The sequence below is a fragment of the Hippocampus comes genome, unplaced genomic scaffold (genome assembly GCF_001891065.2).
Source record: "Hippocampus comes isolate QL1 unplaced genomic scaffold, H_comes_QL1_v1.1 scaffold7, whole genome shotgun sequence".
NCBI classification, from domain to species: domain Eukaryota; kingdom Metazoa; phylum Chordata; class Actinopteri; order Syngnathiformes; family Syngnathidae; genus Hippocampus; species Hippocampus comes.
The window spans coordinates 7,079,984-7,095,310 of record NW_017842060.1 but is presented as its reverse complement, the minus strand read 5'-3'; the positions used below and the strand labels follow the sequence as shown (position 1 = coordinate 7,095,310).

The 15,327-nt window shown below is 42.4% G+C and overlaps 1 long non-coding RNA gene across 1 annotated transcript in view; it reads left to right on the top strand.

Annotated features, from left to right (window-relative positions):
* The first annotated feature begins 4,834 nt into the window (after nt 1-4,834).
* The window catches only part of LOC109511409 (uncharacterized), a 38,274-nt gene continuing 27,781 nt past the window's right edge, over nt 4,835-15,327 (top strand). Inside the window, exon 1 of the long non-coding RNA XR_002167324.1 lies at nt 4,835-5,063. This is a non-coding gene — a long non-coding RNA (uncharacterized LOC109511409). The remainder of the gene's footprint in view (nt 5,064-15,327) is intronic.

Genomic DNA, 15,327 nt, shown 5'->3' with positions numbered 1-15,327 from the left:
ACTTTCATGGGGAAGGCCAGAACGGGTTACAGTGGAACTTACAAACTCACCATTTGTCTTTTTCTTTTTTCCTTCCCACAATTAACCTTTTTCCATTTTTATTTTTGGGTAGCCAACTGGAGGCTTATCCCCGTTTCAAGATGATTTCAGAGAGAGCCGTGATTTGAGTTGCGAGCATGGTCGGGGTTTAAATTAGATTTGTATCACAAGGCATCTCTGTGTCGTAAGTTGCAAATTGCTGGCGTTGGGTGGAATCTTCATATTTCCAAAACCATCACTTTTCAGGGAAAAAAAATAATCGCAGAAAGCAAGTCATTTTCAACCCTTTACATCCGTCAGTAATTTGAAAAATAACAGACCCGATTGGGTACTGACCAATTGTATTAATTTGTGAAAAAATATGACATTGAAAATTTGGACCACGGAGGTTTTTGGCTTTACGTCAGTGATTGTAAAATATGCTATATCAATGACAAAAAAAGAAAAAAAAAGTGTTGTTACCCTTCTTGTTAGAGTCTTTGTTGGAAATGTTATTGAGAAGGGAAGGCGTTGAGGATATGCTATTTTGCCTTCTGGTCAGATCATCTGCGCACGTACCGACACGCACACACATGCTGTCATGTCACGTCAAGGCGCTGCCACGAAATGACGGTGTTCCAATGTGACACATGCCAAATAGAAAATGTTGCCCTCTGTTGCAAAATCAAGCGTCACGGCTCAAGGAATTCAATCTGTTTCTCTCTATTCACTGCAAGGGCACTCGGGCAAAAGTGAGCACACTGAGAACTAGAACATTTGATTTGGCTTTTGTTTTTGTTTCGTCTCGCGGTACATTCTGACCTCTTGACTGTCTGTGGTCCTCAGCCGCCAGCGTTCAGTCCTTCAGAAGACTTTATTCGAGTCGCACATTTGCCTCCGAGGAGCAGTATCAAAATCAGGGATGCTCCAATGAGTTGTAAGAGGAAAAGTAGAATCCATGCCGTTGCCACGCCAACCCCAAATTTCCTACTTTTCTGGTTTGTTCATATTTGTGGACTAGCCGTGCTTGCGCTTTTTTTTTTTTAAGAGCACAGACGTGTTTTCTTCCTTTGTCATGCATACAAGTACAGTGATGCAAGGCAGCAGAGGAGCTGATCATGTTTTGTGAGCACTCAGCTTAGCATTCAACAACAATCTAACTTAGTTTTGGTGTGGTGAGTCAAGACAATGGGCTGTCCACTCCCAAGTAGCTCCTAAGTCGTGCAATTCTTTTTGCAAAGGGGACACATGAGAAACTGGAATGTGTGCAGAGGGCCAAGACAACAAGCTAACCTCATCTTTGTCGATACTATTTCAAATGTTGTTAGAAAAAGCATATTGTCATTTCAAAAACAAACAAACCAAAAAAAAAAAAAAAACGCTACGTGTGTCGATATGGTTTTCGTTGTTGTCATTCGGCAATTTTAAATGAAAATCATACGCCGTCATGAAAACGACATCTTTATACTTGAAGAAATTAATCTTGTGCAACAACTTCCTCATCGCGACTCCCAACTATATAGATCTGGGGTCCCCAATCCCCGGGCCGCGGACCGGTCACGGTCCGTGGGTCATTTAGTACCCGGCCGCACAGAAAGAATAAATAACTTACATTACTTCCTTTTTATTTATTTTGGAATCTGAAAGAAGATTTTGTTTTGAAAAATAAACTGGATGATAGGAAAGTAGTCCTTTTTATATTTTCTGGTGCATTTTGGGGAAGGGGGGGAATCAAATGATCTATAAGCCATTTATTTTGAAGGGTCATGTTGTGAGATGAGTTTGAAGTTCCGTTCACATCATTGATTTGTTTCATTCTATTCCTTTGACTCGAAATCATATTTAAAGACAGTCCGTTAGCGCTGAAGCACATCATAATATCCTGAAACTCATTCTATACAACTTGTAGTAGGTTATTTAAATTTTTCCCAGCATAAAATAAAATGTTACCAGCCGGAAAAAAAAACCCAAAAACGTTTTAGGCAAATTACAAACAATGACAGTAATGTTCACGGAACATGTTGATGCGATTAAACATAATTATAGGTCATTATAATTTTAGAGAGGAGTCAATTACCATACTCGTGAATCAGGGGTGAGTGATTTCCCTATTCCGGGTGAGTAGCTCACTGTACAAACACGGTGAACATCTTCCGGATGGACCGAATGGATGTGTGTCATCGTGTTGGAGGTCAACACGCACATACTCAGCTATGTCCTGAAAGGCAGTGTGTGTGTACTGATTGGAAGATAAACGGAGCACTTTCTTGTCCCTGTTCCTGTCAAACACATCAGGGAAGAGGATTTGTGTACATTATTGTCTGTGGCCGATGTCCTAATCCTCTGGCCTGGATAATGGAATTGAGCGATGCCGATAACCAAACAAAAAGCCCGGGACCTCTGCCAAGGCTTAACTGTCAACAAAACTGCAATAATCATCTCTGGATCCACCCCAAATTGGTGGCATGGCTTTCTCTTTGGCTTTTTTAAAAAAAAAATTTTTATTTTTAATGATGACATCGCACAAGGGAACAATTAGTGAGAAAAATTAAACATGAAATGGAAAACAGGAATGAAAAGTGTCAAATATTAGTCCGGCGAGGGAGGGGTTGTACATTTTTACCATATTGTGGTTCACTTTTTTTCCCCCTTTTTTAAAAATCTGTATAACGGAGCCTAATGTTGTGGCCAAGCCTTATTTTATTGCGTCAAGGTTGTGGAAATGCTACGGGAAACCCTTCACGTCTGTGTTGACTCATTAGCAGCTCATTTGCACTTGAGTGTAATCCAAGGCCTCTAGTTTTACTAATTCGTATTTACGGAGACACGCATTGATTCCCGGGAGCGTGTTGACTCGTTCAGGTCACTCCTAAACCAATTAAAGAGTTGTGCCCTGCGGCCCCCAGCATGCTTCCTTCCACTCATTTGCTAATAAATATCTTGTTGTAATATTGATTTCTCTGCGGCGCCTATCTGTTTAGTTCCCTGCTTTCTTAGGCCCTTTCCACATAGAAACAGAGGAAAAATTCTCATCAACACGGACGTTATGTAGTTTGTAATATGTAGGCCTGTGCAGCACCGTCACGCTGCCGCTGTCATTTTAGGAAACACAATGGCATCGTTTCTGAAACTGTAAAAATGTCCAAATCGGGCCCAAATTTTCTATGTCACAAGCTGTAACCAGGAAGCTGCACATGAACAAACTGACACAATCCTTGTAACTGTGATTGTGTTTGAAAGAATACAGGTGTAGTTATATGCAAAGTGCGTGTCTAAACAAGGTCCGACATTAATGGTGGCCTGCCGGCCAGGGCCACCTGAAGTTTACAGATGCTCGGTATAAATATCATAAATAAATGTTTATTCTTTCTTTTAATATCTAGCATTTAACTTTTTAATCCACTTAAATTGATCAACCATCTTTCTTTGCATTTTTAAGGCCGCTGCACACATTCAACTGTCCCCATTCACTTGACACCTTGTGCGCTACATACTTGCAGTGTGCATTTTGGTCACTGGGTGTGTGGGTAACCGGTGCTGGGTGTCGATGGCCTCTCATCCTAAGTCAGTTCTAATAGTCTGTCTGCTGTACATTTTTAAATAAAGTTAAAACGAACATACGCCTGAAAGAGAACAGGACAACCCAGCGATGTCATTTCTGAGCTCAGACTCCACACACAGTCACACACACATGCACAATGAGGATACGACACACGACATCTTGCATTGTCTCGTAGCTGGCGGCGTCGTGCGCATGAATCACAAAATCACAACGCCTTCCTTCCTTCACTCGTCTGTCTCGCCGTGCCTCAGTTAGCCGCCCGGCTTGCCGCTGTACCCCACGTGCGGCCGTCATAACTATTTCACCGAGCTCGTTCACAGCCCAAAGTCTAATTACTCCCGATAGGTTGATAAACCAGCAGTGAAAGCTGCGGAGAGCGCCTTTCGCAAGGTGCTCCCACACTCGACATGAAAACATCAAATGTCCATGTGGGAGAGTACCAGCATGACAACACCTTCAACTGTCAGCTAATTGGTGATGTCGGTAACACGATTTGGTGATAGTGGCATCATCAAACATCTTCCTGTTTCCTGATGGGTAAATCAAATTGAAGTGACAGCACTGCGCATTCCTGATGATCTAATTTCCCTTGTTTAAAAGGAAACACGTGGACTGCACTTCGTAAAACTCATTCACTGCCATTGACGAGTGTACTTGTCAATTGTGATTTTTCAATGGGGATGGCTTGGGGTGGGGGGTGGGGGTCATCTGATGCTATTCCTCTGTAAATTTCCAACATGGAAACAGCTTCACTGATACACAACCGCTAGTAAATGGCATTGATGTCCCGTTTTAGACATCACATCGGCACAGTTTGTGAGTCCACTTGGGAGAAACCGCTGCATTTTGTGCAACCTATTTTGTTTCTACTGCTGAATTTAAAAGAACAGAAAAAGATAGATCAGACATTTTTTTTTCTCTTGGAAGGAGAGTCCAGTCTTTCATTAGGGAGTTTGGTGTATATATAATGATTGATCTACAACAGGGGTGCCCAATACGTCGATCACGATCAATTGGTAGTTCGCGGACTGGTCCCACGTCGATCGCGAAAGTATAGAGGGGGAAAAAAAAAAACCCAAACCAAAACAGTTGTGTGTCTGTGTGCGTGTAATTGATGCTATATTTTTGTTTTAGTGCATACTGCGCCCCTAGCATCCTATCATTCCCACTTTCACAAAAAGTATTTAAAAAAAAAAAAAAAAGTAAAAAAGCGGGTCATCTTTAACCTGCGGTGGCACGTGACCTGCATCACCAGAAGTTGTGAGTTGCAATCGCAGTTTGCGATCAGAGATGTTGCGCTCTTTTATTGTTATTCTTGTTCTCATTTAGAGTTTGTTTCATGGACAATTCACAGAGGATACGGACAAAGAATGGAAATCATGGAGTGCCGGGAGAAGCAATTTCAAATGGTACACGTGAGCTACGACCGTGAACACGCTGCAAAAAGTGCCGTCCCATGCCTCCGCGTCAGGTCTCTACTAAGGTAGGCAGTGATTTGCTTTTCAGGTTGGTTGATCGAGAAAAAAGGTCAAAAAAGGTTGGCCACTCCTGATCTTCAACATCCTTTGTGTGTTGAATATGTTGTGGAAAAAAAATGCTGTCAGTGAATGAGATTTATTTGAAAAGGATGTAAGAAATAAATACAGAAATACAATTCTACAGGTACACCAACAAATATAGTACAGAAGCGTAGCGAGTCAACTCAAGATGGTTTCACTTGATTTTATCCTTTCACAGTTGAGTGTTGTGGGTCAAGAATTCGATTTATTTTAGCTTTTTTTTAATGAATCCGGAAAGTATCTCCGATCACACATGAGCTGTGGAAGGCAGCAAAAGCAATAGCAGAGTGAATTTTCCTTGTGGCCATCCATGTGCTAGCAAGTCACATTTGCTTGCGTAAAAACTGTCAAACATCTCAAGCCAAAAGCATCCGTGTCCGCCCGAGGACGCGGAGGAGCACGAGCAGCTTGTCAGCGTGAGTCCAGAATGTTGATTGTGTGATGATTTGAAGTTACCCCCCCCCTCGAAAAAAGGAGGGGTGGGGGGACGATGACGTTTTGCAGCATTTACAGTACCCTAAGAATTTCATAATTAAATTAATGGGTGTGAATGAGATGTCAAAAGATGAAACTGTTACAGGTGAGTCAGCCAACGTTCTTTGTGTTTGCGTTTTCTGGAATGGTTTTGTTCTCCGGGTGTGGCTGACGCACGTTGGTTTGGCCGAGTTAACGTTTGAATCAAGTTCCAAAGCAAGACATATTTCATCGGACATGTGTCTACATAAATATTGTAGATGCTCTAACAGCGTTTGAGATTAGAAAACAAAAGTTCGGGGCTTTTCTATTTAAAATATCAGAACACATCTCGTCAACATGACTGATTTAGAACAAGATGAAGATGTTCGTTGGCGTTGGGTCGAAAGCTCTCATGCAACAATTTGGTAAATGTCATATATATATATATTTTTTCAATAATCTATACTATGATTCAGTGCACGTGTGGGTGGACTGGGAGCTAGCGTAAAGCATTCGGGACTGCCGAGATGTGTTCTGATCTCTAGGCTACGTAAACAACCATTGCCTCCTCAAGATGAACCAGTTTTGCAATCCGCTTAAAATGTTAACGTTGGCAATACTTTTTGGCGGCTGTACTCCATGTGTGACAAATGCTGTAATTACTCCCTGGGTACAGACACACACACACACGCACATATAGAAATGCACAATATACATGCAATCAAACGTGAACATTTATGGAATAGCAGTGCAATCGTGATTTTTTTTTGGGGGGGGAGTGGGGGGGCGTAACTGGGGTGGATGTTCAGGACTGTATGTCCAATGCACATTTGCAGATTGCAGTATTCTCCCACATTCCAAAAACATGCATGGCAGGTTGATGGAACACTCTAAATTGTTCACAGGTGTGAGCGTGGATTAAAAAAAGTGGATGGATGGATGTCAGAACCGTATCTGCGTCTTTACGCTTGTGGATTCCACCTCTCTCCAGATTATTCTGGAGCTCTGACACCAGCAGAGTCCATTTAATCCCCCCCCTCCCCCCCCCAAAATCTACATTTCAAAATGGGTCAATTTTTACCCGCCACATAACATGAACGCCAAGGACACATTTCAGTTTACAACAACAACAACAAAATGGTGGTCAAATTTCACATATGTTGGTTGTGTAGACACCCCCGAGATGCAAATGCACGCATTTAAGCAATCAAAATGTCACTTTGCCAGAAAATGTCACCTGTTCATTTTGCCCATCCAAAAATTAAAACTCAAGACAGGATGAATGGAAAGTGCCCCTGCAGGAAGTGGAAGATGTTTATTATGCACCTAACAAGTTGGTTTTTATTTCCTCCACTACTATCTTTTTTTTTTTCCTCTCTCTCTGCTGTCCACACTTTGGCTTTGATCCCGCCCAACAATCTGCTCAACCTGCTTGCGTAGAGGCCTTTCCTGCCCTCTGGGTTTCAACTCCAAGGTTATTACCGTCATGCTCAAGTGCATTAGTAATAAACTCGTCTGAGCCCCCGGACCCCCCCCCCCCAAAAAAAACACTCACAACACAGGGACCACGGAGCGTCATGCTATCTTGGTCCTAGCACCCGATCTCACGCTGTGATGGAGCACTCCTCCATGTTGTCTCGGGTGTGAGCCCACACTCCACAAAAAAATAAAAAATAAAAAATACATGACAGTTTCTTTTTTTAAGATGAATGTGTGTGATCTCACCCAACAAAATTGCTTCCCCCCCTCACACCCCCATTTGTTATATGAAATGGAAATGGGAGTCTTGGAGGGTGGGGGGGTGGGGTGAAGGTAATCCCTGTGAGCGGATGGTGACTAATTAAAGCTGCCACATGAATTGCATCTTTACCTTTCGACATGCTTGTCATGGGGATGAAACGTTTACGCTGTGACTTATGTCATCATGTTAAATGAGATTTTAAGTAGGACAGGGTGATGCCGCCAGGAGCATTTATTTATTTATTTATTTATTTATTTGTCACATTTTGTCATGGGGGGAAAAGGCAAGACAAAAAAAATCAAAATAGAAAACAAGCCAAACAAAAAACACACTTGGATATCTTATTATTCACATGACTGTCCCCCGCCCTTTACTTGAGTTTTCTGAGCAAGTGCCAAAATTATAATCTGTATTATTGGCGTTTGTAAGCGTGCCGCTAACTTTACAGAAGCCAAGTGTGCTGTTCATTGTAAAGTAATGAGCCTATTTTTGACAAAGAATAAGAATAAGAAAACCTTTATTCGTCTCACAATGGAGAAATTCCTAATTTATAGCAGCAAAGTTATGAAAGGAAGAAAGTAGAAGAACAAAGAGTATAGGAGCTGCGGTAAAGGCAGCCACTCTCACGGGGCCTTCTTGAACTCATAATAAAAGTACATTTAAAAAAAAAAAATGTAAGGTGAAGAAAGCACAGATCTGTTTTAAAGACAGGGAGGAAAAAAATAAACAGTCGACAGGAAATCTTTTCCCGTTAGAAGTATCCTTTGACAAAATGACAACTTTGGATCACCTTCCCTGCCTTCCTTTCCCACATTTGTTTGTTCTCACTGACGGATCATCTGAGCTCTCTGCCACATGCCGTCTCGGAGCGCCGCTTTCGACTTTGTCTTTTCATCTATCGGTGTCACATGGTGATGCCTGATTCTATGCCCCAGGGGTTTTTTTTTGAGAGCATTTTATTATGTTCATTCACCAGGGAGTGATTCATACGTGCTACCAGATGTTAAATCCACCGTAACTCGAGTTTATGGAATTGTGAAACGGCATCAGTGTCACAATGACATGAAGTGATTCTTATGATGACACCAAAGGCACCGACATTGACTCTAAGGAATATTTCCATCGCATTCTAAATTGTTTAGATGCACCTGTAATTTCAAATGCGACTAAAGCAAGTTGAGCTAAACCATGAAGAATGGGACAATCCACGTCCTCAAACATCAATCAAGTGTAAATATCAAATGCCAAAGTATTTTGGAGCGTGTGTACGCCAGGGTGTGATATTTAGGTCTTCAGCCCTTCAGAGAATCCCGTTGCACTTTTTTGGGGCGGACAATCCAATCTTATATTTTCTCAAAAGGGTTTATGGAACGTATTCATTTACAATGGATTTTAAAATGGGATGTCTTTTTTTTTTTAATCATTTTCTGTGCCTACTTTCCCCCTGAGGATAGAACAGAGCCTTAGTCCATGCAACTGAACTCAACTGTACTTGTAGAGCACTTTAAAACAAACACCGCTGCATACATGCTGTACGTGCAGCAAAAATAATTCATACAACAACAAACAATCAAACTACATGAACAACAAAGACGGTAGAAAGCACAAAGAAACTGTCAAACTAAAAACCAAGCCTCATGCTGAGTCAAAAGCCAAAGAATAGAACTGAGTATTAAGACGAGTCGGCATGTGAAAAGGAATCCGCGCCAGTGGTTTGCCACACAAATGCTGCTTGACAAGATGTACAGCTTAACATTTTTTGAGCCCCAAAATAATGTGAGAAACAAAATGGATATGTAAATTCTTGTGTGCGTGTGTGTGTGTGTGTGTGTGTGTGTGTGTGTGTGTGTGTGTGTCGGGGCGTTGAAAACAGTGAGTCACAATCTGTCAACGGGATGCGACTGAGCTCTCAGTGCATTCCTCAGCCTGATGACCTACTTGCGCAAATGTTATTTTCCAAGAAGACAAAGGGGGGGTACTTTTATCTCATTGTCATTCCAGGCACAGCACGTCAGAAACACTGATTGTTCCAAAGACGCTGTTTGACTATTTTATGATCATTTTGCGTGTCTCTGTGTCACTGCTTTTATATCTGTGTGTGTGCGTGTGTGTGTGCGTGTGTGCGCGCGCACCCAACACTGCAAATATTTCCCCCAAAATATGCTGTATGAATGAAATGAGATTACAAAAAAATAATTGCCACATGCAATTTCCTGCTGTTCCAAGTGAGAATATGATGAGGTGTGAAGATACGGCATATGCTTGTCCATGTCTGAGCTACATATGCGTAAGTGTTTTTGTGTGGGTTTTTTGTTTGGTTTTGTTTTTTTTTTTTTTTTTTTTTGTACACGCCTTCTTTTTTTTAATTTTTATTTTTGGTATGTGTGCCGTAATGACGAGAGTGGGATATGTGCGTTCGTCTGCTAATTGCAATCAGCATTCTAAACACTTCTGTCAGGCTCCTCATCTTGATCAAATGAAGTCTCTCCAGTGGCGGTTGAAAAATTGTGCGCTCTGTGTGTGTGTCGGTTTGACAAAAATCACAGTTCGGGGTCACACCTTGGTTTGACTGGCATGGATCGGATCACTTTCAAAACAGTAAGGCAAGATATGCCGCCGTCCTATAGTGAGCAAAGGGACATTTATTTTACAGTGCACATAGAATATAAGCTTGATGCCAAATGCACTCGATGACATTTGCGCATGTTGATGCTGGAGGCGTTATTGAAAGCCTTCCCAGATTTAATTAACATTTTTGTTCCCTCCTTTTTTTATTTTTTTTATTTCAGAACACCTGCCAAAGTTGAGGTGTATGACACATACTTGAGATGCCTTCATGCTATACAGCTGCCCGATGGGTGTTCCCTCAGGTGCAAGATAAAAAGGGCATGTTCCCATTAAGTCATACAAGTACATTGCATGAAGGCAAGCACGATTCATATGTTTACGGTATGATTTAACCGCCTAATTGCTGCAAGTAGACATCCATTATCCGGATGTTGTGGAACCATGACTTAACGGACCCATTGGGGAAGGGGTCATCCGTTTCATCGAAATACGGTCTAAAAACACCCACGACAGTGCAAAATTGCTTTGCACTTTTTTTTCCTAGTCTAAAATGTTAAGCTCGGTACAACATTATTGTGGCCTAATCTGTCCAGTTCTGGAATGAACAGACTGAAACGGCGACTTTCGAAAGGACGTTTTGAGTGCATGGACTAGACACTATTTTCCGTCCGTTAAATCAAGGTTTCACTGCACGTTTATCATCTCAATACATTCCTAATCCGAGGGTGTGCAGTCAACACCGTGTTAGAGAGTCGATGACATACCTGAGCTGAAATGAGGTTGCTTCTGTCTTGTAGGCTGGAGCCTCATTCTTTGCTTCAATTTACTTTTTTATCTATTTTTGAGTTACTTTTAGTTGAAGCCGCTACTTCCCCCGCCCCACGCTTTGAACCCTGCGGCTTTAAATGTGACACCGTTACTTTATGGAGTTTTACGAATGAGCCTCATATACGTTAATTGATAGGCTTGTCACATTTGACCGATGAAATTGCCACACATTTGAATATGGACCAATGAAAGTGTATGACGAAACGTAATGATAATAACAGCTGTGTGGCAACACGAAGATCGACGTAAACATCACGTGATCAGACAGACCGGAGTTAATTTGTCTACTTTTCACAATCGTTGCGATTGTTTTTACGGCTTTTATTAAAGCAACACCTTGATTGGAATAATGACAAGTTGTTCAAAACAAGTTCCGCTGGTAGGACGCTGGGATTTTGAAGTGCATAAACGATGACGCTATGGCATGTGAAGATCGATTTAAACCGGGCTGGAGTTAATTTGTTTACTTATCACAGTAGTTGCGATTGTTTTTCTGGCTTTTATTAAAGCAGCACCTTAATTGGAAAAATGACAAGTTGTTCAAAACAAGTTCCGCTGGTAGGACGCTGGGGTTTTTAACTGCGTGAAAGATGACTTCACGACACCGCCCCTTGCAGAAGAATTAAACCATTGCTTTCAAACTCAAGGCCCGGGGGTCCAGATCTGGCCGGCCACATCATTTTATGTGGCCCGCGAACGCAAATCAAGCAGGTCAACTTCCATAACGCTTGCTAAAATCTGTACCAACATTTCTGATTCTCAAGTGTAATAAATAATAATGTTGAGATATTGCGAGCGTTACGTTACTACAGTAACTTGAACAACAGTTAACCAAACTAATATCCTTGACTTTTCATTTCAAAACGAGTGCTCCATGAATTGTGTACTGTGTCTGTAATAATACGAGGAGGTGATAAACATTTATCTGGCTTCACAGTCATCATGGCCCTCCGAGGGAAACTGTGATTACAATGTGGCCTGTGACAAAAAAAAAAAGAATTTGACACCCCTGAATTGAAGAGTTGGCAAGCATGACGATGATGTCGTTACTGCTCCTTCTGGTTTGCACAACGTGGCCTCAAAGGGGCAGCATATGTTGTGCTTTCGGTATCCTAAAGCGAATTCTCCAACATGTCAATGATATAATTAACGAGAGTTAAATTCGAATGATGAGGTTTATCGGCAGGCTGTCTCGGGGGAGGGGAGGCAACTCAGGGCAGATGGCTGGAAAAAAACCCCGTGTATGGTAAAACACGCTCACGCATAAAGCAAACATGCCTGGCTTGTACTGTGTCTTGTGATATGTATGCATGCATCAGCATCAAAGCCTGCTGAATATTCTTCTGTCTTCGTGGGTCACCTGATCTTTTCAGTCAACCAATCGTCTTTTTTTTTTTGCATTCCTTGGAGGGAAATAGAAGGAATATTTGCATGAATATGTGGTTGTCATCTTCTAGTACGTTACGTAAAGGTGAGAACAAAACCAGATGTGTTTCCTGACATATGCAAGCTTCAAAATGCAAAAACAGACTGCAACAGAAGAATCTCAATCTTCATTCAAGTGATTTACAGTGGCACTCAAAGGGCTTCACACTGTTTGTTGTCATCTTTTTCTGCAGGCGAGTTCTCCATTCGCCTGACAGCCTCTGTTGACGCTCTCTGGCGGCCGCGCATTACTGAACATGCCACCTAAATTGATGTTTGCTCACTTTTATAGCTTCCATCCTCGCTATTTTTTTTTTCTTTTTTAACATGACAGACACACTCTCGCGGAGGCAGATTATGCATGTGTTGATCTCTGCCGAGCAACATTTGTTCCTGTACGTATGAGCTCTGAATGTAAAGCTTGTTTATCAACCGCACAGGAGACGGTGTTAAAAAAATGAATTCCAAGCAGTGAGTCACACGAGTGTCTCGCTCCACTCACGTACAATGCATGGATGCCGCTGCGGAGGAGGGATGGAGTGTTTTGATCAAGTCTCCAAAATGGAGCCTACATGGACATTATGGTGTATTGACTCAGTGTTTGACTCACTACCATGTGTGTTGGGTGGATAGCTGTGACCCACAAGCACATGCTGTGTTCAGTAGAGTGAGCCGAGTGTTATAAAAGCAAGTTGCTGTGCTGAGTTGTGTAAAGTAATTGAGAAGATTTATTCAGTGGCTTTCGGGGGGAATGCAGGGCCCTATTTTCATGCTTAGTGAAAGTCTAACTGTGCAAGAGGGGAGTTTTCTTTCTTTTGGTATTTTCCAAAACAGGTGCAGGTAGAACTGGGCGTTTGCGCCGTTGTGGGAGGGAACACAGCCGACTTGTTTGCCATCCAATGGAAGCGGCTCCCCTCATTCCCACGAAAGTCAGTGCAGAGGGAGGCTTTTGGTCTTAGGCGCGCGTAGAAGGGCGCGTTTGTGCCGTTGTGGGGGGGAATGCAGGTGACTTGTTTGCCAGGTGCGTGAGGTTGTAAGTATAAATGGTGAGTTTACATTTTCAAAACAAAAAAAAAAAAGTTTGACATGACACCGAGATAGAGATTGGGAATGTGTCACCAAACAGAGAAAAAAAAGGGTCTGTCGGTTACCCGATGCCAGAGCAGCAGACCTGGGATAAAGGGATCTCTATGGACGATTTCTTCAATGAACCAAATATGCCTATTTTTGGAATGTGGGCTAAAGCCAGAGTACCCAGGGAAAACCCCCATCAGCATGCGGAGAACGTGCAAAATCCTCGCAGGAAGTTCAAAAACCCGACATCCGTTTGAGGCATATGTGCAAAGCTCTCGCTCACCATGCTGCCTCGAAAAAGCATCATAATCCTGAAAATGGTGCTGATCATCCAGAACCGATGCCAAAATGTGCCATACTTTGCTTCAGTTTGTTCTTAGCTTAACTACAACAACAAGTGTGAATACAAACCCCAGCCAAAGACAACCATTTATCCTCATGTTACCTTTGCCGCCGTGCTCCACATTCTGGCCAATCTTCATTCCAAATGGAACGTTGACACTCAGTGTGCGCGTTGGTTTTGTCTCATAAGATGCAGACTTATCCGATCATCGTTTTTGCCACCACGACCGCGACGAGCTCTTGACATGCTTTTGTTTTGTTTGGCAGCAAGTTCGTTAAATCAATAAACTGACTTCTTTACTGCCTCTTAGCAAATGGCAGTTCAAGTCGCAGCATGGGTATTCATCCACGATAGGCCGCGGACATGACAAGAAAGATTGTCATGGGGGGGAATATTGCTCAAAGTTTACACCTCCTCAAATCCAGTTGAATTCCCGATCAACAGAGTTCGCCCTGCCTGCATAGTGAGATGGAAGAGTGGCTCAATCTAACGACTCCAAATGACCCAAAATGTGCTTGCAACATGGTTCTGGGCGAGCAGTTTTTTTATGGGATACACACACAGAAGTTTTTTGACCCTAGCTTTTGCTCTGAGTTACCCATGTGGACGGTGGAGATATGTGTGAATAGGTCTCGTCTAGCCACATCCAACGGTGTATGATACGCTCCTCTGGTCATACCTCAAACCCTGACCCCTAAAAATTATTGTTTTCTATCACCGTCCCCAAACCCTGAAACCTCACGTCAACCACATACACTCTAGTGCGGGTTTTCGATCTTAAGCGCCTTTTAGCGAATCACCTAAACCCAAATACTGTATTAGCCTAAATCAACCTGCTGGTGATATTTGGTACTGCACACATCCCACTTGTTTTTAATTTTGACTGCAACTCTGGAACACAATGGCCTAGTAACCTCAGAACCAACATCGACGCTGCCATTTTCAGGGCCCCTAAATATTCTGAATGTGCTTCCGTGGCTCTACGGCCCTTTGTTCACATAAAATGGAGGACAAATTGAAGTTTTGACCACTTCTATCACACTGTTTGAACGTTAAGCTCCACCCACCTTTATTTAGTCCAACCCTGATCTTATCTGAGACTTAGGATGTGTTTGTGTGGGACCGTGTGTGTAATTATCATGCGTTGACATACCTATATTATCACGTGTAGGTGTGTCGTGCGTGGTTACAGTATTGTGTGACAAAGCACTGTCGTGCAGCAACATATTAGCAAAGGTCATGTAGCTATGGCTCGTATGTATGTATTTGTCTGTCAGCGAATATGCAAATTTATTTTATAGCTAGAAGCGCTGTCGCATGACTGGGTGCATTGCACAGGTGCACGCGCGTTTGTGTTGTCTGAGCATTCGAATTTACGGCGGTGCTCCTTTCAGCGAACCGTCACACTTGTGCGTTTTGCATTTACAATGAGATTTTGGTGGCCCCTTTTGCAGCACTTGTTTTAAAAGACCAGAGTGGCAAGAGATGAAGAATCAGTGACAAGTCTCCACAAACTGCCGTGGCCTTACATGAGAACTTCATTGTAACCGCTTGCATAATTTAATTCCAGACCAGTATATGCTGGGAAATGGCCAATCGGTGTCTCACATCAATCTGCATGTGTTTGTTGAAAGAAAGTGTCGATTATCTCCTCTGTTCATCCTTCTCTTCTTGCCTTATCTGGCCTCTTCTCCTTTCACTTCACACAAACAGTGTGTGTGTGTGTGTGTGTGTGTGTGTGTGTGTGTGTGTG